Consider the following 27,764-nt stretch of genomic DNA (forward strand, 5'->3'; position numbering starts at 1 on the left):
GGGGAACCAGATAGAGGAGGAGCAAATCGGGTTAGAAAGTAAACTGGATGCTCAGAGGGATGAATTGGGACAGATGAGGGTGGCATCTACAAAAGAGATGGAGTAGATGAAAGAGGGGATACGACGAGGTGTAAGTGAGGAGGTTTCGGGGCTACGCGAGGAGGTAAAGCGAGGTGAGAAGCGTATGGAGAAAGAGGTGAGAAATGGGACGGCAAAGTTACAAGGGGGAATAGAAGATCTGATGGAGGAGGTGGAACAGCTGACAGAGGGACAGACGGAGTTAGTGGAGCAGGTTCAAAGGAGGGTTAAAGGCGACACAAAAAAAATTAAAAATGACTTAATAGCGACACAGAGGCAATGTCAGATGGTACGTGAGGGACTGACAATGAGGTTGGATGAGGTGACAGAAGTAATGGAGACAAAGGACCGGCAGGTGAGGATGCACATAGAGACGGTCACGGCAGCCTTAGAGGACGAACTTGAGGAGACGCACCGGGAAATAAAAGAGGTGAAGCAAAAATTAGAGGAAGTGGAAGAAGAGGTGAGTGAAATTAAGAAGAGACGGACAGAAACTAAGAGAGAAATAAAGGAGGAGGTAATGGAATTGGTACAAGGTCGGTGCTCAACTCATGATGTGCTGCTCACTAACCAAATAAAGAGGTTGCAGGTGGCAAAAGAGGTGCGGAGACGAGGTGCCAAGGTGAGTGGCGAAATATTCGGCAATGTATATGATGTGAGGAAAGCTTCAGTCGGCTTGGGGGTTGCTATGGATCCGGGTGTTCGTGAGAGGCCGTTGGTGAAGTGTGTGACAGGTCAGGTGTGCGAAAAAAGAGGTGTGCGAGAATGTCCGACCATGGGGTGTGTGAGGAAAAAGTGCGCGCCGACCAGCGAGTGTGCTGTCGAGAGTGAGTCGGTCGTAGCGCGTGTGCGAGGGGGTACATGGAAGTGCGGTGTGGTAAGTGTTACGGAGGAAGTAACGAAAGAGTGTGCGCAAGAGGATGCGCGAGAAAGGGGTGTAACGGACAGGTGCATGGGGAAAGAGTGTGCTGTCAAGAGTAAGGGGGAATGCACGCCTGTGGTGAGTGTTACAGAGGGTGTAACGGGAGAGTGTGCGCAAGAGTGTGCACGAGAAAGGTGTGTAACGGACAGGTACATGAGGAAAGAGTGCGCTGTCGAGAGTAAGGGTGAGTGCGCGACCGAGAGTGGAGGTGAGAGTAGTGAGAGTGACACGGAGCGTGAGTTGGTTGTGACAGGTGAGCGAGGATGTACACCTGGAATGGAAGGATGCACACCTGGAATGGTAGAGCGTGTGTGGGAATGCACACTTGAGTTGGTCGTGAGGCACGTGGTTGGGTGTGCGAGTGAGAGCACACCTGTGATTGTCACAGAGGAGGTGACCGAGGAGGGGGCGCGAAGAGGTGTGTTGGTGAGGTGTGCGAGCGACGAATGTGTGCCAAGGTGTTCGGTGGTCAGGTGTGTGACCAAGTCTGTGAGTGGAATGAGTGTACCGAGGTGTGTAAGGAAAGGTACGAGGAGCATGGGAACAGCTGGAGGTATGAGCAAGAAAGGGGTAGTGTATGCGTGTAAGCATGCAGGTGAGGCATCGACAGTAACCGGTGTAGTGAAATTATACCAAGGTGAACCCAGGGGTGCTCGCTACGGAAGGGGCGTCTATAAGACCCGGGACAACCGGGGCGCGCGGACACTCCAGCGGAACTCACTGTGCCATAGTCCAATAGTTTGAATGGTATGTATGCCCCAAATGCTGCGCTGACGATGCGCTGCGCTAACCATTGTTATATTGAATCAACCATTGCTGCTCATGAAATGCTCTGATTTAATGCCTGTTGCATGCATGTATTCTTACAGGAGGTACTGCAGATCTAAATGATATTAAACCTATCCAGAGGTCAAGTCGTGTCTGAGCTTGATTTTCACGACATTTAATATCATTTAGATCGCCGGAATGGCTGACCACAAGATGATCGTGGTACCGATCCTCGGAGCCGACCCTCAAGCTGAGGGATCTGCATCGGAGTTTGCTCATTGGCTCAACACGCTGGAGAATTACTTTGCGGCTCACGAGACAGAGCCCACCGCTGCGATAAAGCTGTCCGTGTTACAGTCCAAGGTCCATCACACTGTTTTCAAGAACATTTCTCGATTTGGGACGTACGCTACGGCCCTAGCCGAGCTGAAGCGCCTCTACGTAAAGACACGGAGCGCTGTGCACGGCCGGCATCAACTCTCTCATCTCTCTCTCAACCGTCTGAATCGATCGATCGCTTCGCGCAGGAGTTGCGCTACCTATTGGCAGACTGCGTGCAGGACGTCCGGACCCACGAGCAAGTGCAGGACGATTTGCTCCGAGATTCATTCATCTCCGGAATTAGTTCTGGAGTCTTGCGGCTCCGTCTCTTGGAGGTCGCGGAGCTGACATTTACAGAAGCACTACGGCTGGCACGCGTATACACAGATGCCCGAGAACAATTGACCGCATATGAACACCCACGAGTCGTGGCGGGGACCTCGCAACTCGCGCGACCTGAGAGGGCTACCGCCGAGGATACGGAGGGGGACCCGACCACCACTACGGCCGAGTCTCTGGGAGCTCCTGAAGCGGACTCCGCTTCCGGCCTCACTGCTGCCGCCGCTGCCCAGCCACGGCCTGCCCGGTATGCAAAATGTTATTTTTGTGGAAATCGGCAGCATCCTCGCTCTGAATGCCCGGCCCGAGAGGCGACATGTCACCTGTGCTCCACCAAGGGCCATTTTGCAAAGGTCTGCAGAAAGGCCGCTCGGGGCACGCATCCCCGCGCGACCTTGAATGGGCTCATCGCGGAGCCAACGGATCGAGCGCCGGACGGGGCGCCTCGCTCGGCTTTGAAGAGCCGCTCTCCTCCTCGCGGGCCTCTGGCTACCCGCCCGACCTTGGTGAGATACATCGGGCCGCCGAAACAAATGGCGCGAACGCGACCGGTCACAGCGCGTCCGACCTTGACTGGCGTTTGAACGCCTACTTCAAACAAGCGACATGCTCCTGCTTTGGAAACTCCTCTCGAAGTGCGGCAAACGCAGCACATGACACGAGCCCCATCTGACGGCAGCTTTTGCGAATTACATGCACCCACTTTGGCATGTGAATCTGCAGACGGCAGAAATCTTTCTCACGTGACTCCAGCCCCATCTGACGGCAGCTTTTACATATTACATGCACCCGCTCTGGCATATGAATCTGCAGACGGCAGAAATCTTTCTCACGTGACGCGAGCGCCATCTGGCGGTGGCTCTTACGAATTACATGCACCCTCTTTGGCATATGACTCTGCAGACGGCAGAGACCTCTCTTACATGGCTCGAGCGCCATCTGGCGGCTGCTCTTACGACCAACCCACACCCACTCTGGCAAATGAAACTGCTGATGAGCCAACTGACTTCAATGCTCCTGCTGAGGCCCAACCTGCCGACGCTGCCCGAAGGATTGCAGCCGGCGTGGGATCCACCCGCGAGGCGCGATCTTCTCGCCCGGCCGGAACTATACCTGCCGGGTCTGCCGGCCTAGCGCAGGCCTTCATTCCGCTCACGGTCGCGGGCGTTTTTGCGCAAGCTTTGATTGACACGGGGTCCACGGATAGTTTTATCGATCAGCGACTCGTGCATCAACATGGGTGGCCGGTTCTCGGGACAACCCGCCGGATCTTCATGGCCTCTCAGGGACTTCGGTTGAGCACAAAAGGGGCGTGTCGATTGAAACTTGTGATAAAGGGACGCACGTTCCCGGACGTGTATCTCATGGTATTACCGGCCTTATGCGCTGACGTTCTGTTAGGACTTGATTTCCTTAAGCGGCATGGACGTTTGGAAATAGACTTCGGAGGGCCGGACACGCTCGCTGTGTGCACCCTCACTCAAATGGACATGGAGCCACTCTCACTGTTCCCCAACCTGACCACTGATTGTACCCCTGTAGCCGTCAAATCGCGGCGTTACTCTCGCGCGGACGCGCAATTCATTGCGGAAGAAACGGCCCTGCTCTTAAAGGACGGTATCATAGAACACAGTAGGTCACCGTGGCGGGCCCAAGTCTTAGTGGTGCGGAGTGAGGCCCACCGCCGGCATATGGTAATCGACTATTCGCAGACGATTAATCGTTTTACACAGCTGGATGCCTACCCCTTACCGGGGATGGACGCCCTGGTATGCCAGGTGGCCCTGTATTCCGTTTATAGCACTCTCGATCTGCGTAGTGCGTATCATCAAGTCCCCATCTCTAGGGCTGATCGCGTCTTTACAGCCTTTGAATCGGGTCAGCGGTTGTACCAGTTCACGAGACTTCCCTTTGGGGTAACGAACGGCGTCGCTTGTTTTCAGAGAGCTATGGATGACCTCGTTGCGAAGGAGAATTTGACCGATGTCTTTGTCTATCTGGACAATCTTACGGTTTGTGGGTATGACCAGGAGCATCACGACGCTAATCTGAAACGCTTCCTCGAGGTCGCGCGGAAATATCGCTTAACCATGAATGCGGCGAAGTGTCAATACTCTCTACGCACGGTAGACCTTTTGGGGTACACCGTGACCCATGGCTCCGTCTCTCCGGATAAGGAGCGTCTGCGCCCTTTGCTCGATATGGCTCCGCCTAGCGATCGGGCTTCGCTGAAACGCGCTCTAGGGCTGTTCGCCCACTACTCAAAGTGGGTGCAAAATTTCTCCGTGAAGCTCCGCCCCCTCGTGGCCTGCGACACTTTCCCCATGGGCCCGGCCGACCTGGCGGCCTTCGAGGGCCTTAAAGTCGACATTGCTGGCGCCGCTGTCACGACGATTGACGAGAGTGCCTCTTTCGTTTTGGAGAGTGATGCCTCGGACCATGCGATAGCGGCGACTCTCTCCCAAGGAGGCCACCCTGTGGCTTTCTTCTCGCGGACTCTCACCTCCGCCGAGCGGAGGCATTCGTCTGTCGAAAAGGAAGCGTACGCAATCGTCGAATCAATTCGGCGATGGCGGCCGTATCTGCTTGGGCGGAGTTTCCAAATCATCACGGACCAACAGAGTGTTGCGTTTATGTACGACACCTTACATGCTCAGCGCATTAAGAATGAGAAAATCACCCGTTGACGTATCGAACTCGCCGACTTCTGCTACACCATCAAATACCGCCCGGGGAAGGATAACCTGGTCGCTGACGCCTTATCGAGGCCGGCCACTTGCACGCGGGTTGTAACTTTGGAGGGGCTGCGCACTTTGCACAGCACTATGTGTCATCCCGGGGTAACGCGCTTCGCACATTTTGTGCGCGCGGGCAATCTGCCGTACTCGATGGAGGACATCCGCCGCATCTGCCGTGATTGCGCGATCTGTGCGGAACTCAAACCGCGTTTTTATAACCCCCCTCTGGGGACACTCGTTAGGGCTACTAGACCGTGGGAGCGCTTGGCGATGGACTTCAAAGGGCCGCTGCCAATGTCGAGCAACTCTCGCTATCTGCTCACTATCGTCGATGAGTATTCCCGATTCCCCTTTGCTTACACGTGCGGGGATATGTCGGCTGCCACGGTTATTTGGTGCCTGCAGAATTTGTTTTCTATGTTCGGGTATCCGGCCTACGTGCATACCGACCGGGGTGCGGTGTTCCTGTCCCAGGAGGTGAGGGGCTACTTGCTCCAGCATAATGTCGCTTCGAGCTACACCACCCCGTACCGGCCCCAAGCGAATGGACAGATCGAACGCTTTAATGGGATTATATGGCGGGCCGTCATGCTAAGCCTTCGGACCCTCGGCCGAGGCCTCGATAAATGGGCGTGGTCACTACCTGCCGCTCTAAACTCGATCCGGGCTCTCCTATGTACTGCCACCAACCAGACTCCTCACGAACGACTGTTCCACAACCCTAGAAGCTCCGGCAGTATCCAATCTTTACCCAGCTGGCTCGCTGAACCGGGGCCTGCCTACCTCAAACGAGCGGTTCGCGCTAGCAAGTACGACGCCCTTGTTGACAAGGTGCAGGTCCTCCAGGCTAATCCCGAGCATGCTCGCGTGTTAACGGCGGATGGCCGCGAGTCTACTGTCTCCGTACGCCATCTCGCCCCATGTGGGGACGACGACAGGGATATCGACGAACCCGTCTACGAGTCTATGGACTCTATCGAAGCTTCCCCTATGGAACTACCACTGTTACTCCCGTCGTCCCCCGCTCCCGTGCCCGAAGGCGCAGGGGCGCCCCCTCCGACTCCAACCTCCGGCGGCTATTCCGACGTGGGGGACTCCGGGCTAGGGGACGCCGTGCCCGGTAGATTCCGAACACGAACTGGCAGGGAGGTTCGCCGCCCCGACCACTACGGGTGGAACGACTGACGTGGATTGACGTGACCCATTCGTTTCTTGCTGATGCTTGCTTGCAACCTGCCGAGCGGCAGTATAGTTCTAACGGCGGGGAGAATGTAGTGAAATTATACCAAGGTGAACCCAGGGGTGCTCGCTACGGAAGGGGCGTCTATAAGACCCGGGACAACCGGGGCGCGTGGACACTCCAGCGGAACTCACTGTGCCATAGTCCAATAGTTTGAATGGTATGTACGCCCCAAATGCTGCGCTGACGATGCGCTGCGCTAACCATTGTTATATTGAATCAACCATTGCTGCTCATGAAATGCTCTGATTTAATGCCTGTTGCATGCATGTATTCTTACAGGAGGTACTGCAGATCTAAATGATATTAAACCTACCCAGAGGTCAAGTCGTGTCTGAGCTTGATTTTCACGACAACCGGGTTAGCGGTTAGAGCGACTTTTAGCCGAATCGGGCCCTCGGTGCGTGCCGGGCTTCGCGTGCCGCGAGAACCAGCGGGGATCCGAGCCACGGCGGGTTCGAAAGGACCGCCGTACGCGATCCACGCTGGGCCTCGCTTGGAACGGCCGCGTCCGTGCTCAACTAGGCGGAGCGGGCAGCTCGATAGGAAGGGTCGTCATGGCGACCACTTTTTGTTGAGACGTGCCGGCAGGTCGAGATCGGGACATTGGATGGCTCCACGCTGAGGTGGTGCGTGGGATCTCGGCATGGGTAAGCCCCCGTCCCTGCCCCGAATGCGGGACGTATCCAGCCGCTGGCACAAAACAACCCGCATTCATTGCTCGGCTGTACGAAGCCGAGCTTGAGAAGGGAATTGGCGCACCGAGAGGATCTAATAAGTAGACGAGTGATGAGGTTAGTGTTTTGGACCCAAAATTAGAAAAAGGCAAAATTTGATGATTGGTACGGTGATTGGCAGATGATTGGCAAAATTTTTGATTGGCTGAAATTTGGTGTGCCAAATTGATAGTAGGACCTCCCCGATGTGGTGGGATGGCAACTCTGTCATCCCTCACAGAGGGGGGCAAAGGAGCACTAGTTTATGGGGTTGATGGCAGTGAAAACTAGCCCGGGTGGGTTAGGATATCGTGTGTAGGGACCTAGAAGATGACATTAGGTAACGTTAAGATTAGTTAGTGATAATGACACCTGTAGTGGGGATGCAGGTAGTGTAGAGTGAATGATAATGACGTGGGAGCGCAATAGTTTAAAGGGACGACTGGGAAGCACAAGTTTCAGAGGGGAGTAGTTAGATGAGATGGTGCCGTGTGTTTGAGGATTGAACAGGTGTGATTGCACAGGTGTGCAACTGAACAGGTGTATGGAGCAGTGTATGAGGGAGTAGTGGTGATTGCGTGTTGTGCTGACCAAATGGTTCAGGAAGAGGAGGAGGGTGCAGGGGGCACCAGGTGTGAGTGCACAGGTGTGCACCAACAGGTAAATGGAATAAATGGTTGTGTGGAAGACATGGAGTGTAGAGTATATGGGGTATTGGAATGGATGGTAGTGGAGTGAGTATGGTGGAAACTATGGAGTGGAGTGGATGGTGCAGAGGTGTGAATGGGGGAAGAGTGGACCCCCATCACGAATACCCGGGGCGGGTAGTGTAAGTGTTAGGTAGAGGGTATAGGGAAATTGTGGTTGGATATTGGCATCTGTGGTGCGGGTGGAAGAATGATGATTGGATGGGTGCATTAGTGTTGTGGAAATGGCTGGGCGTGTAGCCTGTTAGTGTGTGTAGTTGGTTTGGGCACTCCACCACTGTGAGGATGTCGGCCAGGTGAGGCCGCAGGTGGGCTCTGGGAGCCGGTAGTTGTGGATGGGGCCCGAGGATCCGGAGGACGGACCCGGGTAGCCCAGTGTGTTTTGTGATGAGGAGAAAGCGGGCACAATATATATATATTGTTTCGGGTCGCGGACAAGATGTTACTTTGGGCCGAGCGGATGGTCAACCGCGACCGTTACAGGATCCCCGATTAGCCCGACTCCCCCAACGTTGACCAATCGCGCCACAAGTATTCAATCGGGAAACCTCTAAAGTGACCGAATGTAAAGAGGAAGAGAGAAGAAGACAGAGAACGGAGGAATAACAGGATTTATTATACACACAAGCAAAAAGAAAGCAGTCACGTTTATTTACAACACATAAGACGCAGGTGACACAGTGCAAATACTAGCTTACCTACAGTCTTAATTAACCCAGGACAGAACAAACAAAAGACAGACTCACGCGGGGAATGATGACAGGAATCGCAGGAGGTGGATGGCTGGAGGTGAACGCTTGGTGGAGCCAACGCGGAGCTTGGTGGAGCTTTGGTGGAGGTGAACGCTTGGTGGAGCCAACGCAGAGCTTGGTGGAGCCTTGGTGGAGGTGAACACTTGGTGGAGCCAACGCGGAGCTTGGTGGAGCGTTGGTGGAGGTGAACGCTTGGTGGAGCCAACGCAGAGCTTGGTGGAGCCTTGGTGGAGGTGAACGCTTGGTGGAGCTAACATGGAGCTTGGTGGAGCCTTGGTGGAGGTGAACGCTTGGTGGAGCCAACACAGCTGGTGGGGCGTTGGTGTGACGGGTTCTCTCTCCTTCCCTCACAAGCTTCAGGACTCTTTCTCTCTCTTTCTTAGTCCCACCCAGTCCAACAACTTCCTCTCTTGCTTAGTCCAACTCAAGGCCTTCCTGTCTTCTGATCTCCTCCCTCCTCGACTCTGTAAAAGCTCATCTCCTTTCGGAAACGCCCCGCCGTGGGTTATATAGGCCCCGCCCTTCAACCTTCGCGAACCTACTCGACGGTTCTCCCCACGCCCTCCCAAAGCTAAACCCCTCGTTCTGGGTTGGTCGGCAAGGGCTGGCTCACTCCTCCCCTCTATGACGAGGTGGAGACACGCCTTTCTTCTCCGAGCCGACCGCGTGCTCAATGGAGGCAAATGGAGTTGGTAATAAATACAGTTGGCAATAAAGGCTTTGGGAGAATTTGAAAAAGGGGATCTATCTATTTGAATTCGGTGCAATGGAGTATTAATTAATGGAAGACAAAGCCTTAACCTAATACACAGAATAAGGAAATAACTACCAACAATGAGGAAATCTATGATTGGCTAACGTGATTGTATATGACCTAACTAAGGGACGCCCTTTGACCTTTATACACAACAACTGGAGGAAGGAGGGTGATATTTTTTACAACAATAAAAAACACAATTCGAATTTCCACAACACTGCACCCTCCTCCTCTTAGGCACGTCCCGGGCCTATTACTTTTACTTTTAGTGTGGCACGTAGGTGTAGTTCCCTCTACATTTAACCTGACCCTAAGTGTGACAGTTTTAAAACACAAATAAATATGTCCCGCTGCTCCATTGCACCCTACCTAACAGACTCACGCCCACAGCTAACCGAATTGCGGAATGGTTTTCAAACTAAAACATGAACGATGGGGGAGCATTATTTACAGTTGATGCTATTTTATTTACAAAACGCAACCCAGGACCTGTGATTGTTCTTTTGGGGGGGAGACAGTCTGCCCTGCATCGATGCACCAGAAAGCACCAAAATGCACCAAAACACCATCAAGCACCAATCGGTGCACAGTCACCACAGTTCTTAATAAAAATAACCAAACAAACCCTTGGTGCTGGTCTTCCTCTTCGGCTCCCTCTGCTGGCCATTGGTATTCTTCCTGATGTTGTCAACTTCTTTGCTGGCGGCCTATTTGGTGGAAATAAATTTGCAAGCACAAAACGTGTCCATTTTTTTAATGTATGGCCCTCAGGGCCGACTAGGGGGTTCACCTGTGTGGCATCGGTGCCCTGTGGCCAAGGTCCGCCAGCAAGATCTCGGGCCTTCATGGCCGGTTCCAGCAGAGGGGCCATGCCCCCAACCCATGGGGTCCATAAGTGGTGCTCAGCCACAGACATGTGGTCCATAAGGTGGTGCATCGATGCAGACAGCTGGTTCCGGGAGTTTCGGGTGCACAATGGCGGACTCCCGCACGCTCCCCTCGGCGCCCAGTGGCGCACAGTCCTCATGTGGGAGACAAGGGGGGGGGGGGAAGACAGGTGAGCGAGGGGTAAGGTCACAAGGGTACACATCAAACAAGGCAATGCAAGGCGAGGTGCGTTTGGAGACGGAGCGGAGAAAAGCTCATACCTACCATACGTCACCCCCCCTGTCACCTACTCTACCCTTGCCCTTACCCCATATTTACAACAATCTACACATTACACTCCACCTTACAAATCCGGCGCTATCGTCACGTCTTCCCCATATTTCCCGGACACCAAATTCGTCTTCACTCCCACTACTTCAAAATTTGCCATCACCAATTCATCATCAATCCTCATAAGGAGGGAGAGATGGAACATCAGCACAATGTCACACCCACGTCATGATGCGTCTCACATTCCAAACATTTGCATCAAAATAACAAAAACCAACAAACCATGGCATGGTGTGGAGTACCATCGTTACCTCAGGTGAGTGGATGCAGATGGTGCGAGGAGATCTCCATCCTAACTACCTTCTAAATGACTTTAATACACTTTACACTACCCGGGGTCTTTCCCTGCCAAACCATTGGCCTTCTTACACTCTATGCGGTTTTAAGAACCAAATTCCCATTGACCAAACTGTGGTGCTTCCTCAATTTGGGGTCTCACTCCCCCGATTCAACTCCCTGTACCCTTGCACAATTTCAGGACTGGGGCGTGTGGCTCTCCCAACAGGTCTACCCACCTGCACACCTCCACCACTGCAGTTGCCTCCGAGCTTACCTGCTCCTTGACCTAACCTATGTAACTGGGGAAGGCCCTCCTTGGTGCTTACCCCACTCGGTGCCCTCTCTGGCACTGGGCTACCCAGATCCATCCTCCGGATCCTCGGGCCCCATCCACAACAACTCTACCGGCTCCCAGACCCCACCTGCGGCCTCACCTGGCCGACATCCTAACTGTGGCGGAGTGCTCAACCAACTACACACACTAACAGGCCACACGCCCAGTCATTTCCACGACACTAATGCACCCATTCAACCATCATTCTTCCACCACGCACCACAGATGCCAATATCCAACCACAATTTACCTGTACCCTCTACCTAACACTTAGACTACCCTCCCCGGGTATTCGTGATGGGGATCCATCCTCCCCACACACACCTTCGCACCATTAACTCCACTCCACTGTTTCCAACACACTCACTCCACGACCATCCATACTCCATGTATTCCACACAACCATTCTCCATACACCTGCAGTTGCACACCTGTGCAATCTCACCTGGTGCCACCTGCACCCTCCTTCCTCCCAGGCTTCCTCAATCATTCAATACAATGCACCACCAATTATTCCTCATACGCTGCTCCATACACTTCCACGCTCAATACAACTCACTATCACCTCACACTTCCCACAATACACTTCTCAATACACTTTTACACACACACACGGCATCATCTCATCTACCTACTCCCCTCTGAAACTTGCGCTTCCCAGTCGCCCCTTTAAACTATTGCGCTCCCTCATCATTATCATCCAACTACCCTCTCTATGTCCCCGACTACCTGTCCAAAGTCGCTACCTAACCTTACCGTTACCTATGGTCAATCTCTAGGTCCCTACACATTATATCCTAACCCTCCCGGGCTAGTTTTCACTGCCAACCCCATAAAACTAGTGCTCCTTTGCCCCCGCTGTGAGGGATGGCAGAGTTGCCATCCCACCACATCGGGCATCTCTCACTACCACTATCAATTTTGTCATCAAATTTCAATCACAAATTCCCTATCCCAATTTCGGGTCCAAAACACTATCACCATCATCACAGTCCGCTTTATCTGAACCTCGGTGCGTCGTCACATCCCCAAAGCCCGGCTTCGCACAGCCGAACAATGAACGCGGGTGGTTTGGTCGCCTGCAGGTTGAATCCGTCCGGCTTTCGGTTCAAGGGAGGTGGTTTGGTTGGGCCGAGATTCCATGCACCATCTCGGTGCGGCACCTTGCCGTCCCGGGCCCGATGACCGAGGCTCGCCCGGTCGGAACCCCGTCCCCACCAGGGGGCACCATTCCGCTTTCTCTTACCCGCCCCTGAGCCGAACCGGTCGCCTCGCCCGACAAGGCCCGGACTCGGTCGTGCAGGGCGGGGCCAGGCCCGAATCGTGCGTGATGCTCCGAAGCGGGGCGACGCAGCATCGATCCGCGCGAAGCTTCGCATCCAACAATGCGCACCGCGCCCCGCGCCCCGATTGCTCGCCTCGGCTATCCGTCGCCCTAACTGTTAACCCGGTTAACGTCGATGCTTCACTTGCATGCTCACACCACGCGACCCTTTTCACACTCACAAAACCCAGCGTCTCGGTGCCTCCAGTGCATCCCAAACACTCCGTCCATTCCACCACCGCACTCCCTGTTACACACCACACCTCTCGCGCACACTCGCCGTTCGCACACTTCGTTCCACACCTCTCCTCTGTTACGTCCTCCGTAACACTCACCATGGGCGTGCACTCTTGCATCCACCCACTAACGCACTCCGATGTGCCCTGCCGCACACGCGCGACCATTCCAGGTGTGCATTTTCGCACCCGCTCCACCACCACCTCACTCCCCGAGTCACTCTCACACTCGCACGTACACTCCGTATCGCTCTCACTCCCTTTGTCACACTCCGTACACCCCGACGTGCATTCTCGCTCGCAATCGGTATCACTCCCACACTTTATAACACGCTCACTCTTTGACGCACACTTTTTTCTCACACGCGTGCCATTTCCACTCACACGGGACCCCTCACCAACGCCCGGGTGCCATATCGGTCCCAATCGCGCGACAATTCTCTTCGCGCCAAACACTCTGCCGAAAAACCTCTTAGCACCATATACAGCCCGTCTCACCTTTCGGATCCCTCTTCTCCACGCGCACCTGCAAATCTTGATAAGGATTAATGAGCACAGCATCGTGATGTGAGCACGGACTTTGTACAGAATCCATTTCTCCCTCCAACTGTTGCTCTTCTACGTCTGTCGTTTCTACAATTTCAACTATACCCACCACTTTTTCTTTGACGACCGCTGGCTTTATTAAAATTCCCTCTACCTCAGCGGTCGCCGGCTGCCCCATACCCCGGGTCGCGATCTCTATACCCGTCATTTTACCCGCGCTTTTCTCCGCTTCGCTCAACCAGCGCTTCTCGAACCGCGTTACCTCGTCGTGCACCCTGGGGACCCTCTCGCCCAACCTGCGGTCTCTGTCCCTCTCCGCTTCCCTTACTTCATATGCGACTCTGTCCCTCGCCAACCCCTCATTAATTTATTTGGCTCGGTTTCCCAATTGCTTACCCATTTTTTTCAATGACTCCCCCCGTTCGTCTACTTTTGCCATTAATTGGTCCATAAAAAATCGCATGTACCCTGGCATCTCGGGCTCGGCTGCTGCGACCACGGGCACGGCTAAATTTGGTGCCGCTACAACCACATGCACGAGGGCGCCATTTTGCACACCTGATACCTCCTCAACCACCTCCTCATTATCTCCTCCTCCATTTCTTCCCTCTGGTCCTGGATTACCCCTAACCCCTCTTCTAGTTCCCCCACCAGCATCCTGTCGCCTTGATCATCCATGGCGCGACTCAATTTGGGATTTTATAAAACAAAATTTCGGGCCACTCGTAATTGGAGCGCGCTAAGCGCTTCAGGTCCGAATCCCACTCCTGACACCAATTGTTGCGGAACCCAACGTCGGCCTATGGTTCCCCTTTGAGGGGGGATTAGACCCCTTGTTTATTGCTGACCGACGTGGTCCCTGATGCCGTACCGCGACCTCCGGAAAGGCCGGTGCACAGCCCCGTTCGTACCGCGGACAGATGTTAATTGATTGCCGAGCGGTGTTTAGCAACCGCGGCATGAACTATTACCAAGACTAACCCAATTCATAAACGTTGGCCAAATCGTGCCTCAGGTGCCCAATGGAGAAATCACAAAATCGACACTGATGTGAAGAAGAGGAAGACAAAGGCAAAAAGGTTTGAAAATGCTATTATATTTATTCCTACTATTTACAGGACCAAAATAACCAAGGAAGAAGGAAAGATAATAAAATAAAGACAGAAGGAGTCAAGGAGACACAGTGCAACGCTAGCTTACCTACAGTCTTAATTATACCCAGGACGAGACACACAAAATGGACGACAATCAAACTCGCACGAATGGGGAAATGAAGGCAGGAACGATTCGGTGGAAGGAGAGGAAGGTCCAACTGGAACCGGAGCTGGAGCTTGATCCCGCACGGGACGTCGGGCTGGACCTCGACGGCCACCGATGCCCCCGCAATCCGGCTCCCGCGTTGCAGCAGGTCGAAACTGCGTGGTCTCAAAGCTGGTGGTGGTGGACTCCAACTGATGGTGGTGGACTCAAACTGAGGGTGGTGGCCTCTCTCTCGCACCTCTTGCGCGGCACGTATATCGTCTTTTGCGTGGCACGTATATCGTCTCTTCTCTTGCGCGTCTCTGATATCGTCTCTTGCGCGGCATGTATATCGTCTCTTGCGCGGCACGTATATCGTCTTTTGCACGGCAAGAGTATCTCGTCTCCTCTCTTGCGCGTCTCTCTGCAGAACTCAGAACTCATCTGCCATGGGGAGCCTCCCGCTGCGGGTTATATAGGCCCCGCCCTTCAACCTTCGTGAACCGACTCGACGGTTCTCCCCACGCCCTCCCAAAGCCAAACCCCTCGTTCTGGGTTGGTCGGCAAGGGCTGGCTCACTGCTCCCCTCTATGACGAGGTGGAGACATGCCTTTCTTCTCCGAGCCGACCGCGTGCTCAATGGAGGCAAATGCAGTTGGTAATAAATGCAGTTGGCAATAAAGGCTTTGGGAGAATTTGAAAAAGGGGATCTATCTATTTGAATTCGGTGCAATGGAGTATTAATTAATGGAAGACAAAGCCTTAACCTAATACACAGAATAAGGAAATAACTACCAACAAGGAGGAAATCTGATTGGCTAACGTGATTGTATATGACCTAACTAAGGGACACCCTTTGACCTTTATACACAACAACTGGAGGAAGGAGGGTGATATTTTTTACAACAATAAAAAACACAATTCTCATTTCCACAACAATATATATATATATATATTAGGGTGGGCTTCAAAAAATCAAAATGCAGATTTTCTCCGGGACATGGTCTATTTTCGTTCCTTTTGGTGTCAAAGGAAACCACACCAAATGTGAATGGAATCCAATAATATTTAGGGGTGCCACATCAGTGATGAATTTTCCCCCATGCAAAAATAGGAATTCCCATTTTTTGGGCTGTATATACACAAAATAAATACATAATTGTATATATACATTAAATATAATATTAAAAATAAATATATAGTAAATATACATTAAATAATAAAAATACATAAATACACATTATACATTATATATATACAATATATTATACATACAGTTTTGAGACTTCCTATGATCACTATCTGGGCAATTTTCATGCATGTTTTGTACAGGTTCCCGGGGTCAGGGGTACGCTTTTTTAGTGTGTAATATGTAGGCCTAACTTATTGACTGTGGCTCTTTTGTAGAGAGTGACCCTGTGGAGTAAGAATTAACAGGATTTTACCCACATTCTTGCTTATTTTGCAGATATGGCATGTGCTAGTACCAGTGTTTCATTGAAAACTCGGGCTCAGGATAATGTGTATCTCATTGGGTCCACTTCTGGAGATGCCATCAAAGGTGCCAAGCTCCCGACTGTGCATCAATCTCTTGTCCTGTTTTTCCATCACCTGAAGATGGAGAATCGCACTGCCCGGGAGAGTGCAACCCTCACCATTGAAGAGGTTGTGAAGTTCTGGGAAAAAGCTCACCTACCTACAACGACGAAGCAGCACTGCATCCATCGTTTGGAGAGGCTATATGAAGAATGGAGGAGCCTCCAAAAAGGTGCAAAGCGGGGTGGTGCGACCCAAGAGAAAAAGGAAGCATCCTTCAAGGCCTCCTTGGAGAAGACGTTTGATCTTAGGCATGCAGATTCGGAGGCCATAATCACCAACACCGAGGACAGGAAGTTTCTTCACGATCAATTCTCAGAGAGGAAGGCTTCAATGGGATCTGTAGACACTGTGTTGGAAGCAAAAACGAAGCGAAAGAAAGAAAGGGAAGAAAAGGAGAAGACTAAGGCAGAGAAGGAAAATAAGAGACAGGAAATGGTCATGAAGGGTGCTACTGCTATGGAAGTCACAGACTCAGACTCTGACTCTGAGACCACGGCACAGGCTGGTTCTTCATCATCTGATGGTGGGATATCTCGTCCCAAGAAAAGAAGGCCTATCAACATTGTCACTCCTGAAGTCGCAGCATCTTTGGATCATACGAAAACAAGTGACCGAATGGCTGTCCACAACTTGGCATCCATTTGTAGAGCAGTAGGATGGGATCCTGCAGAGCTGGCACTAAACCGATGGACAGTGCGGCGGAATCGCATGATGCATCGATGCAAAACCATGGACGAAATAAAAGAAGCATTTCATCATAATGTGCAAGGTCCTTTAGTGGTCCATTGGGATGGAAAGCTTCTTCCCGATGTCACTGGAGATTTTGTGCATGTGAAGGTGGATCGTCTTCCAATCCTTGTGTCCAACCAGTACCATGGAATGGAGCAGCTGTTGAATGTTCCCAAGTTACCTGACGGGGGAGGAGAAGCTATGGCAACCGCTGTAGTGGACACACTGAAGAGCTGGAACCTTGTGGGCAAGGTGAAGGCTTTGTCTTTTGACACAACGGCCAGCAATTCAGGTGTTCGTGGAGGGGCTGCTGTCCTCATTGAAAAGAAGCTACAGACTGAACTAATTCATTTGGCTTGCCGCCATCATGCGCACGAAATCATTCTGGGAGATGTTTTCACCACTCTTTTCGGTCCTTCATCAGGCCCTGACATCCAGCTTTTTAAGCGCTTTCAGGCGGAGTGGCCGTCCATTGCCCATCACCAACCAAAAAATGGATTCACAGATCCTGATACGGCAGCTGAGTTTGCACAGAACAATGACATGATGGATGAAGCTCTGGAATTTGCTCTTGTGTGTTTGAAAGATCAGCAGCCACGAGATGATTATCGTGAACTCCTAGAACTGACTGTCATCTACATGGGAGGAATCCCACCTCGTGGAATCCGGATCATGGCTCCAGGAGCAATACACAGAGCCAGATGGATGGCAAAAGCACTATATTCACTACAGGTGTTCATGTTTCGGTCAGAGTTCCACTTGACACTTCGAGAGGCGAGAGAACTCCGAGCCTTCAACATTTTTGTCTGCCTTGTGTATGTACAGGCTTGGTTTCGGGCTCCACAAGCTATTGAGGCTCCCCTGAATGACATTAACCTCTTCAAGAAGTTGGAAAAGTTTGAACAAATCAATCAGAAGATGGCTCAGGCAGCCTTGAAGGCACTTGGCCGCCACACGTGGTACATGAGCCCAGTACTAGTGGCATTTGCATTCTTTGACACCAGAATTGACAAAGAAAGCAAGATCAATATGATTGAAGCATTGAAAAATGACGGTGAAAACCCCTCTCCAAAGAGACCAGCTATCAAACGAGGAACCGCCCTGTCAATCGCTGGCCTCATAACAAAACACACCAAGCATTTCTTCAGCATCCTAGGGACCCCAACTGATTGGATGGATAAGGATCCTTGTTCATGGGAGCAAGAAACCAGCTTTCAGGAAGCAAAGAAAGCCGCCAGTGGCTAAGTCGTGGTGAACGACAGGGCAGAAAGGGGTGTCGCATTGATACAAGACTACAATAAGCTCCTTACAAAGGATGAAGAGCAAAAGCAAGCTCTGCTCCAAGTTGTTGCTGCTCACAGGAAGATGTACCCCGATGCCAAGAAGGCAACAGTGGTGAAACAGGCCCAGAAATAGGAGTTACATTTCTCATTATATTTGGGTTTTTTAAATATTATGTGATATGGTGTCTCTTCATTTTATGAACTGAACATTTGGATTGTTATCATTGAATTTGAGTTTTCATAGCAATAAAGTGCTATTTGTGCAGCTATTGTAACTTGTGTTTGCTAGAATACAAAGAAAGTGAGTGGAGGGTGGATTTTCATGAAACAAACTTCTGGTTTTGCTTTCGATCCATATATAGAAAAGTTTTGTAGACACCTTTATTTTGAAGGCTGATGTGGCACCCCTAAATAAAATCAGATTGCTTTCATATTTGGTGTCTTTTCATTTTCGAACAAAAGGAACAACATAAAGCCATGTCCCAGTAAATATTTAAAAAAAATTATTTTGAGCACCACCCTAATATATATATATATATATATATATATATATATATATATATATATATATATATATATATATATATATATATATATATATTGTTACGGATCCGGGGGACGGCACTCCCGTTAGCAAGGGGGGGGGGGGTTTAATCCCCTTGTCTTGTTAATCTGGCCGTCCGACCGATCCTGGTACCTGTAACGCTCTTCTGCGGGATGGGATTGATCAGGGTTATTGGTCCAGGGGTTATCCCGAATACCTTTATCAATCCCTCCGCAGAACAGGGAGACAAGTACCGCTCGAACCACGGACAAAATGGTATTTGCCGAGCGGTTTAGCAATCCGCGGTTCGAGCCGTTATCAAAGGACTAAACCCGATTAAAAGCGGTTCTGCCAAATTCTGCCACAGGTATTCAATTGGGAAAAGACAAAGACGATCGGACAAGAATGAAACCAAAAGAATAAGGAGGAACAGGTATTTATTAACTAACTATACAAAACTAAAGGAAGAGAGGAACGAAAGTAATATACAGAAAAAGAAGACACAGCGCAAATCCTTAAACACTCTTACTTATCCCAGGACAATACAAGCAGCACAAACTCACCTACACGAATGGGAATTGAAGACAGGAATGGCGGGAATGATGAGAAGGGTAGACGGTCCCCAGAACTGGTGGGCAGGGAGGTTCGGGAATCGCGGCATGCCGTTGGTGTCCCGCGTGCACGCACTCGCTCTTTGTTCAGCAACGAACACCCAGTCGTCAGCCTCCTTGCGCGTCTTTCCAGTGCTCCTTTCTCATGGGCCTCCTCACGTGGCTTTTAGTGCTCCTCCCTCATCTGCCTCTGAAGCTCATCTCTGTAAGCAGTCCCTCGCCGTTGCTTTTATGGGCCTTGGCCGTATTAAGCCGCCGGCCCCAATGACACGCCTGCCGGTTCGCTCACCTCGGCGCTGATTGGCTGGCAAGGGCTCTCTGGCTCCACCTTTGGTGACAAGGTGGTGCCACGCCCGTGATCCGGCGGCTCCTCCCCCCTTCTTCTTCGTTCTTGGCCACGTGCGTAATGGAGTCTTGGGGAAGGTGATGCCAATGAAAACAGCCCAATGCAACGGCGGCAAACGCCGCCTTACTGGCCTTACTGGCACTTGCACTTCGAGGAGATGATTGGGGAAATTGAAGGGGGCCTATCTTATTTGATTGATGCAACGTAGGGTCAACTATTGGAAACACAGCCTTACCTGGAACACATAATAATGAAATAACTACAGAGAGGTCCTATGGTTCGCTACGTGTTGCTCGTGGACTAACTAAGGTGCAATCTTTAATTAACAGCCAATTAATGGGACATGTACACAGGGGTCATTTCTAAGGGAATTTACAACTAAATTTACAAAGTGAAGGTTCTAAAAACCATAACACAGCACCCTCATTCCTCCAGGCACGTCTCGGGCCAACTAAACTTTAACTTAATGTGACACTCAGATATAGTTACCCTCTACTATTACCCTGACCCTGAGTGCGACAATTTTAAAACACAAGTATGTCCCTCTGCTACGTTGCATCCTGCCTAACAAATTCACACCCACGGGATAACCGAATTACGGAATTAATTCGCAAACTAAACACTGACGGTGGGGAGCATGTTATTTACAAGTGACACTATTTTGACTATTTACAAAACTGCAAACCCAGGACCTGTCATCTTTGGGACACAAAAAGAATCCTGCGGGAGGGAGGAAAAAGCATGCACTGCACCGATACACCACCCTCACATGCCCGGGGATACCGAATTGATATTGCCATGCATCCCCGAGCATGCAAGCACCAAAGCACCAATAAGCACCAATCAAAGCAAGTACCATCCAGTGCTACATTGCACATACAATAAAATCAAACTGATGGTCTTGGTCTTGCTGCTCCCTCTGCTGGCTGATGTTTTTGATGTCGTTCTTCTTGATGTTGACCTTCTTGTGGCTTGCTGCCTATTTGTAAATAATAAAAAAGGCACAAAATGCGTCCACTTTTTTATTTAGAGCCCACAGGGGCCAACTATGGGCGGTCCACCTGTAAGGCAAAAGGGGCCACCTCGCAGTGGTCTGCAAGCCAACTCTTCCCGGGCCATCATGGCCGGTCCCAGCAGAGGGGCCAGGCCCCAACACATGGGGTCCATCAGTGGTGCTCAGCCACAATGCCATGGTCCATATGGGTGTGGTGCTTAGCCACAAACGTGGGGTTCATAAGGTGGTGCATCGATCCAGGCAGCCGGCAGTGGCGGCTCGGGCACACAAATGCGGCTCCCGCACGCTCTCCCTCAGTGCCTAGAGAGCACGGTCCATGGGTGGGGAAGGAAGACAATGCAAAGTCAGCGAGGTGCAAGGGCGCAAGGGTACACATCAATAAAGGTAATGCAGAGTGAGGTGCGCATGGAAGCGAGCGGAGAAAGCCCGTCCCTAGTGTGTCGGGAAGGGAATCAGATCTCCACCATGAAGAAAGGAGTAACAAGAGTTTTTATTGATCCATCAGGTAGGCAGCTGCGGGAAGGGCCAACATATACTGCACAAACGGGCAGCATGCCTCGTCAACCCTCCTAAAGACCTTGGCGTACAGAGGCCCGTTTATAAAGGAATACTTAATCGGAAAATCTCCGCTGAGAGGGTGCTCGAACAAAGGATTTTGGGCTAATATTCCTCCCACCGAGATCCGTTCCTGTTGCCTCAGGGGAGTGAAGCAAGAGTTGTTATCTCGTGGACCAGATGTCTCTTCAGAACTCAAGGATGACCGGAGGCTGTATTTCACACGTAGGAGTTTACATTCCCAGTCACAGTTGGACTGTAAAGGAGAAAGCGGGCATTCAGCACGTAGGAGAAAGCGGGCATTCTCTTTGGAATATAAATGGTGAAGCAAGCATCTCTTATTAACTACAAAATAACGATTATACTTAGCTATAACAAAAGGTTTATACAACAATAAATCCTGTGACCAACATAACCCCCCTCTTGTCTCGTCGAGGTAACGTATCTCAAGAGACAACATGCCACATCGGGCTTTATTGAAAGAGGATTGTGTAATGTGGGTGTCTCCCAAGGGCATGCCATGCACCCATAGCGCCCCGCCCATGCACTTGAGGGACGTGTCATGTTGTGCGTGTTTGGAACATGAGGGTCCAGAACATGAAAGTCCATTAACGTTTCAGATCCACAACGAAGGCGTCTGGTCCGGATGAGGATGTGCTCCACAGAGGGCCTGCAACCTCCCCTGCGGAACTGGCTCCCCCCACCTTTCACAAACGTGGTCCTTGCAGATCTTCGAAGTTAATCGACGTCCATGGTCATGAGACCTCGTACATGCTGCTGTTCTGAGGAATACATAATATTGTCAGTATCTTGTGTCACGTGTTCCTGGTCAGGGTACAGAGCGTTAAAATCTGAAATGTTCGAAGTGAAGAGAGAGACTTCCTTTATGTCAAAGTCTTCCATGGACGCATAATCAGCTTGTGGATCCAGAGTATCCATGTCGGGTCCCTTGACTGCCAGACCCGGCATCGCAATCAGATCCACAGTTGGATCGGTTTGAGGTGTGCAGCTGAGAGCTTGTAATACATAAGAAGCATTAGCCAGTTCCCGCAAGGGGTTTACAACACAATCATCACAATTAACAAATAAATCAACACAGTCTTCTGAAGCACCGGTCACATCAGCCTCGTCGGTGGGCTCGTTCGGGTCGATGGCCTCTGTGGTCAAGACCATGGTCGTCGTCGGCGGTTTCTTCGTTTTCCATCCTGTAAAATACTTTCTCATGCAGAGGAGGACTAAAGATTTCATTAGTGCCCCCCAGATCACCACCTCGATTATCACTGCCAGTGCGGTCAATAGCCACTTCACTATGAAGCCTGTCCATCCCCGGAACCAGTCAGTGAGCCAGCTAAATTTGTAAGAGTTCTCACGCGCAATCTGATCGATCGTTAAAGCGTGGCTAGTTTTCCTTAATCTCACTATTGCGTCTGACACCCCTTCGGATGGATCAGGTATGTATGTGCAACATTTTCCCTCTACTATCCCGCATACCCCTCCTTTCTCTGCCAGGAGCATGTCCAAAGCCACCCGATTCTGCATCACCATTGTGCGCATATGAACTACTGTGTCCAATACATCATGGGCCGTAGCGGTGTCGTTTGCCACCTTTTCTAGGGCCAAAGCCAACTTATCTATCCGGAAAATATTCATGGCTGTGCCCGCTCCTGGGAATAAGAAACCTAACACCTTTTCCCATACGCTTCCGTGTAGTTTAGTGGTTCCATCTTCATTCCATACTGACCTCCTATGTCGCCTGTCCAGGGACTTTGGATCTAGCTCGTCCAGTATCTCAACGTTGGGAAGGACCGAGCCAAGATAACATGTGCCACCCCAATTATTTGGTAAATAGGGGTAAGCCTTATTGCCGCATATAAACATTGTCCCATGGGGTGGGACCAGGTGGGTGGATAAGCACTGGAGTCCCTTTGTCACCCCATTAATCCTACTAACCCCCCTAGAGAATGTTATAGCCATTATGTTGTGGTTGTGTTTATCTTGCAGTACTATTCGTAGTGTAATCCCGGTGCTCCCCTTTCCCCGCTTCCCGGGGAGAGTGTAGGCCCATTCTGATTCCCCCATAAGCAAGTGGCCGGAACCCTGGAGGCAGACCATCCCTTTCTGCGGTTTGACCCAGACGGAGGCAGGCCTCTCGGCCACATGGGCAATCATTGAAGGGCGATAATTAAATTGCCGATTACAACTCTTGCTGTTGCCAACCCCCTCTCTTTCCAGCATGGTGACTAACCATGGGGAATCGATAGGTTGTGAGCAGAGATCATTAAGGGACAGAGGTAGCACTATCATGTGTATTCCAGTGGCGCCTGCTTGGGGGAAATGCATGCATGACCAGCAGTGTGTCCTATTCTGAATTGTCGCCACCTCTCTTGCTACCTTCCAATATGTGTTTTCACCCTTCTTTGGGGCCTTATCCTGGGGTTGTGGCGTGAGTATGTATTCGACGCATGGTGTGTATATGGTTTTCTGACGTGCCATGCCAGGCGTCCAGACCTCACACTGAATCCGCATAGTCGTGCCCTTTTCTAGGTATGTGCGTGTCTGTAGCCTAAAATCGGGGGTTCCCCATGTGTACCCTGGTTTGGCAGATTCTCTGATGTGGGCTCGTCCCCCCTCAGGGGTCTCGAGTTGCTTGTCCAGTACCGGTTTCCATATGTTTTCCTCCAACGCCACCCAACCCACATTTATCCAATCTTTGTGCAATTTTTCCTCGAAGCATGGTAACGATATCTCCTGTCCCCATGTCACGGTGAGGTTTTGTCTCAGCCTCGCCCACTCCTTTTCCCTCGATACCCACCTCACCTCGCTACCAATACATGCTGCCGCTATCAGTAGCACTACACCAGTACACCTGTAACTAAAAACATCCTTACTAAAAACATCCTTACTGTGGTGTCGTGTCTGGTGCTTGGATAGCCAACTTACAGTGTGTAGCGTGGATCCAGGAGGTCTTGCCCTCACAAAAGACAGCAGTTGGTGTAGTCAGCAATACCTGGACTGGTCCCTTCCACCTTGGTTCCAGGGCATTCTTGCGGGTGAAGTACTCCCCCGTGCACGCGGTCACCGGCTTGGATGGTGTGGATGGCCATGCTTCTATTGGTTCGGGCATAATCTCTTGGGTCAATCAATATTCGTTGTTTGTTGTTTGTTGTCAAACAATTGATTTGTTGTCAAATTGTCAAATTTGTTGTCAAAAAATTGTCAAAACAAATTTGTTGTTAAACAAACGAATTTGTTGTCAAATAACAAAGTCAATTGTTGCATCCCACAGATGCCATTATTCCCATGATTAATTTCAACAAACCAATTTTCCTAATCCACTTTTTCAATTTTCATATCCATTTAAATTCAAGTTTCTCTAATCCCTCTCTTGGCATCCCATTCACCTGTTTCCTACACCTGTTTCTGCCTCTAGCCCAATAGTTGCCCAATATGCCAATATGAATCCCAATATCCCAATATCTAGATTTGAATTATTTCAGCTAGAGTTTCAACTATAATTACCACCAACAAGCTACCATTAACCTCCCCCTGTTATTTATTTATTTTCGTAAACTCATCAAACTAGCATCAAACGTAAGGGTCCCATCAAACTAGCTTGTCCTCAGATCCACAAAATGAAACATGTAACTTACTCAACGAATGCAATTGTCATCCCAATTTTCATTCCCTGTGCAAATTAAAGCACTCTGGACAATTGCAGCCAATGTCAACAACTGAAGTTGTTTCTCTGATTCCAGGCAGTTACATACAGTTACATACCTCCCTGCTTACGTCACACAAGACAGCAGGTAATCCGCTATCAACAGACACCACACCACACAGAAACCTTTGGCAATGCAACAACCGAACTCCCAAGACAACAACAACGAAACATCCAATCCACCTCAATGGCTCACCAAGCAGCTCATTGTGTCCCTGTCTATCTCTTCTTGCATCTACACTGTTCACAGCGAGTCCAATTCATCCTTTAAGTCACATGTACCCAGAGCATATGTAACAACCACTCAAACTTAATCCAGCTACACATACCGATTTCCCAAAAACTCACAGAGCAGTCCAAATCCAGACCAGTCATGCATTTACATGTAAATCCATTCCATACAAGTCATTTCACACAACCATTCTCCATACACCTGGTTTTGCACACCTGTGCCCACACCTGGTGCTTCCTGCACCCTCCTTCCTCACAGTCTTCTTCACGCACTACAATTCACAATCACAATTACTCACTCATACACTGCTCCATCACCTCCTTCCAGTAAAACATTCATCCCAGACCACCCTAGGTCACCGCAGGTGCACCCGAGCTCACCCGTAGCCCTTCTTGGGGGGGGGGGGGGGGGGCATGCTCCACCATGCAGCCCGATCTCTACTTTGTGCGCATCCCCATTATCGGATATCCAACAATACACCTGGGCACACACCCTCTCCAAGAGGGTACCAACCCTCTTGGTACCACGACTTGGACCATGCTTCTTGCGTCTCCTTGCACTCTCTCTACCTGGCGGTAGAGAAACTCCAATTTTCAAACTCCACTGCGCACTGTACTCGGCAATTCAAAGCATACTGTAACGGAAGCTTTCCGGTCGGCACCATAAATCTGTTTATTTTCCTGAGTCCCCCGGAACACCGAATAAAACGTCAACGACAACAACAACAACAAATTCCAGAAATCAATATTCTTCTGTTCTCAAATTACGTACACAATTTCAGTTTCAACAAATTTCAGAAATCAATATTCTTCTTTTCACAAATTACGTACACGATTTCAGTTCAACCAACAATACATCTCCTTCTGTCCCGATCCAAGTTCTATATCATGTCCTTGAATCAACACCCAGCTGGTTGACTCAGCCTCCCAAGGTTAGCAACTTGGTAAATGGCAATCAGCGAGACTCCATATTACAAAATGTAAACACCCGATGAATCAAATAACCGCCCACAATCCGCCCAGGGACTCCCGCCCAAATCCCACAGCCTTTATTGGGAGGCGTGCTCTATCATGCAGCACCCTCTCTACCTGGTGCACACCTTCCGCACCTGTGCTCATTCAACACACATCATTCACCCGGCACAAGCCACATCAATACCGACCGCTGAATACCACAACCATACCGACAACCTCGGTCTTGGGGGAGACGGTCGCAGTGCGTGGCATCCCCTCACGTCACCTACGCCGCCCCCGTCTCCCAGTCCATACAACGGCAGCCCCCAGTGCCCACCAAGAGTGCCCACGGCAGTGTGGAATCTTTGACAAGCAGCCGCACGTCAAGCAGCCAATCCACAACCCACAATTTTCTCAGGGCACACACCTGCCTCTTTGAAATCCATGTTTCAGAAATATAACTCCATGGCCTGCTGGACAGCCAGACAGACACAGCAATGAAACCATAACCTCCGTTCTCCCTCCATGGTGAGTTTGTAACCCCAATTTGTCAAATGTCCATATTGACCCATCCGGGCTTCAAGCAACAATTGCTTGGTCGACCTCAGCCCATCTTGGCCCTCCAAGCCGGAGACAGATAGAGAAACAGAGAGGTTCCATATTATATCCCATATTTTCCTATTTCCCATCCCAGGGACGCAAATCACAAAAGTAAGTTACCAAAATAACTCCCCTCCAGGTCAAAGGTGTGTATTTCGCACCTCTGACAGCATTCCGCCCCATGGCATAATTTCACACCAGCAGAACTTTAATCCTTCTCATTACACAACTCATTGACTCCCATGTCTTGTCAAGCAATGTGCTGCTCCACAATGTGTGCTACATCCTTCGGATGGACGTTAAATGTGGTGTCTTGTCCGTTACATCGGTGTGACAAACATCCCACAGTTTCCTTTTTGAGAGTAGGCAGGTTATCGCCGGCACTCTGAGCAAATTCCATATTCTGAATTTTAATTCAACAAATTCCAAATTCCATGAAGATGGAAAACAAAGAATCCACAACTCCAAGACTGCAGCCAATTAGCAGCGGCACCCGACCAATCCATCCAACAACAATTACAACAACCGCTCCCAAACCGAGGGCCCACCATACAGCACACACGTGACTCGCAGCTCGCTCGGCTCCAGCCCGAATGCACAATAACTCTATTCCCAAACTACGCGCACCTCCCACGGAGCCGCATGGCAGGAACCACAGGCTCGTACCACACAGACAATAAAACCACCAAACCGACCCAAGCACTGCCGCCAAACCATTCATTCACCTCTCATACCCAAAAAATGAAAATCCAGACTCAATTAAGCGAACATCACCAGGGCCCTCGGATAGACGCTAGAATCGACATTCCCGGCATGGATTCCCGCACGTCAAGCAGCCAATTTGCAAAACTTCACACCAAAACCCATCTACTTTGCATATTTCATACAGACAAATAAGTCGGCCAAATACACACGTCAATGACACACATCCGCATCCAATGACACACGCACACAATGACAATGAACACAAATACACACGTTAATGACAAAAATTCGATTTAATTCAAATATGAGATCGCCGATCAACCTGACGCAACCAATTCAACACGATGACATCATGCCGTT

The sequence above is a fragment of the Myxine glutinosa genome, chromosome 1 (assembly GCF_964187855.1).
Source record: "Myxine glutinosa chromosome 1, kmMyxGlut1.1, whole genome shotgun sequence".
Classification (NCBI taxonomy): domain Eukaryota; kingdom Metazoa; phylum Chordata; class Myxini; order Myxiniformes; family Myxinidae; genus Myxine; species Myxine glutinosa.